The 2796-nt window shown below is 36.2% G+C and overlaps 1 pseudogene; it reads left to right on the top strand.

Annotated features, from left to right (window-relative positions):
• Window positions 1-774: 774 nt before the first annotated feature.
• On the top strand, window positions 775-2573 carry LOC101703211 (baculoviral IAP repeat-containing protein 2 pseudogene; annotated as a pseudogene).
• Window positions 2574-2796: the final 223 nt, after the last annotated feature.

The raw sequence follows: 2796 nt of genomic DNA, 5'->3' as shown, positions 1-2796 counted from the left end.
TGTAGATAATTTTAAACAAAGTGTTAACAGTTTATAAGCACTAAGCAAAATCCATTTCATATCACTCTATAGATTCAATAAAGCTTGACTTCCCCAAAAGTTATTAGCTGAAGCTAATGTAACTTAAGTAAATACTGTGATGATAAGCCATGTGGAAATAGACTTTAGATAGTATGAGCAATTACTTTTGTTTGTTAGAATAAAATGAGATTAATTTGGATTTCATATCAAAGAGCTTATAAGGGAAAAAAGCCTGCATTATAACCTTATTCTGGTAGCTTATCCAGTAATTGGCCTGATATTCAGACTTCATAGCTTATAACCAAAAGCACATTAAAAGCATAATTTAAATATTCTATAGTTACCTAGAATTTTAAGGGTATAAACTTTTTTGAAAAATCAAAGAGTTTAATATGTTCAAAAGTGTATAAAATTTTTCAGGTCTTTAGGTTAGTTATTACGCCAAATTATGAGCAAATAGCACCTGGGTTACCTAAAAGAGTTAATCATCCCAAAGAGTACTAAGTAGTATCTTGGTAATTTAGGACAGTGATTCAATGTACCTGAGTGTACACTCAGATATAAATCCCATAAAGAAGGTGTGGTGAATTCTACATAAGTAGGAGTCTGTCATTTGATCCCTTTTCTGTGGTAAAAATCTAAGGATGAAGAGATGAGAAATTTTATGTGAAAATTTTAGCCATCAAAAAGTTCTGTCACGCACTCCTGAACAAAACTACTTCCCAAAGAGTTGTCCAAGGTCCCTCACATCAAAAACTTAAGAATATAATGGAAGAGAGTACAATCTTGCCAAATTGGACAAATGACAGCAAACAAAAAATAAAGTATGACTTTTCATGTGAACTCTACAGAATGTCTACATATTCGACTTTTCCCAGTGGTGTTCCTGTTTCAGAAAGGGGTCTTGCTCATGCTGGTTTCTATTACACTGGTGTGAAAGACAAAGTCAAATGCTTCTGTTGTGGCCTGATGCTGGATAACTGGAAACAAGGAGACAATCCTATTGAAAAGCATGAACAGCTATACCCTAGCAGTAGCTTTATTCAGAATCTGATTTCAGCTAGCCTGCAGTCCACCTCTAGGAATAACTCTGCAGTGAGAAACAGCTTGATACATTCATTATCTCCTACTTGGAACATAGTGGCTCATTCAGTGGTTTTTGTTCCAACCTTTCACCAAACCGTCTTAACTCCAGAGCAGTGGAAGACTTCTCTCCAGTGAGGACTAACCCCTACAGTTATGCCATGAGTACTGAAGAAGCCAGATTTCTTACTTACAAAATGTGGCCATTAACCTTTTTGTCACCATTAGACTTGGCAAAACCTGGTTTTTATTATATAGGACCTGGATAAAGGGTCACCTGCTTTGCCTGTGGTGGAAAGCTAAGTAACTGGGAGCCAAAGGATGATGCCATGTCAGAACATCAGAGACATTTTCCCAACTGCCCATTTTTGGAAAATTCTCTGGAAATGCTGAGATTTTAGTATTTCAAATCTGAGCATGCAGACACATGCAGCTCGAATGAGAACATTTATATACTGGCCATCTACTGTTCCAATTCAGCCTGAGCAGCTTGCAAGTGCTGGTTTTTATTATGTTGGTCAAAATGATGATGTCAAATGCTTTTATTGTGATGGTGGTTTGAGGTGTTGGGAATCTGGAGATGATCCATGGGTAGAGCATGCCAAGTGGTTTCCAAAGTGTGAGTTCTTGATACGCATGAAAAGGCAGGAGTTTGTTGATAAGATTCAAGCTAGATATCCTCATCTTCTTGAACAACTATTGTCAACTTCAGATACTCCTGGAGAAGAAAATATTGATCCACCAATTGTACATTTTGGACCTGGAGAATGTTCTTCAGAAGACGCCATCATGATGAATACCCCTGTGGTTAAAGCTGCTTTGGAAATGGGTTTTAACAGAAGCCTGGTGAAGCAGACAGTTCAGAGTAAAATCCTAACCACCAGAGAGAACTACAAAACAGTTAATGAGATTGGGTCAGCACTTCTTAATGCTAAAGATGAAAGAAGAGAAGAGGAGAAGGAAAGACAAGCTGAAGAAATTGCATCAGATGACTTGTCGTTAATTCAGAAGAATAGAATGGCTCTCTTTCAACAGTTGACAAGTGTCCTTCCTGTCCTGGATAATCTTTTAAAGGCCAATGTAATTAATAAACAGGAACATGATATTATTAAACAAAAAACACAAATACCTTTACAAGCAAGAGAACTGATTGATAAAATTTTAGTTAAAGGAAATGCATCTTCAAAAACTGCCTAAAAGAAATTGATTCTGTGTTATATGAGAACTGACTTGTGGAAAAGAATATGGAGTATATTCCAACAGAAGGTGTTTCAGGCCTGTCATTGGAAGAACAATTGAAGAGGTTGCGAGAAGAAAGAACCTGTAAAGTGTGTATGGACAAAGAAGTTTCTGTTGTATTCATTCCTTGCGGTCATCTGGTACTATGCCAGGAATGTGCCCCTTCTCTAAGAAAGTGCCCTATTTGCAGGGGTATAACCAAGGGTACAGTTCATACATTTCTCTCATAAAACAAAATAGGTTAATATTGGCCTGTATAAAAAAGTCTTTAAACTATTATTGAACATTAGAAACCATTTGAAACAATAAAAGAATCATTGGTTCTTTACCTGTTAACATTCATGTTCTAGTCTGCTTTGGTATTAATAACCTTGTTTCAAAAAAGATAGTATTATATATTTAATCTTAATGATGAGCTGCAGGGGAAGGTTTATGTTTGATGAGCTAAATTAG

Source organism: Heterocephalus glaber, unplaced genomic scaffold (genome assembly GCF_053883595.1).
Source record: "Heterocephalus glaber isolate CG9 unplaced genomic scaffold, H.glaber_assembly_v1.0 deba00001733, whole genome shotgun sequence".
Classification (NCBI taxonomy): domain Eukaryota; kingdom Metazoa; phylum Chordata; class Mammalia; order Rodentia; family Bathyergidae; genus Heterocephalus; species Heterocephalus glaber.
This window is presented reverse-complemented; position numbering and strand designations above follow the sequence as displayed.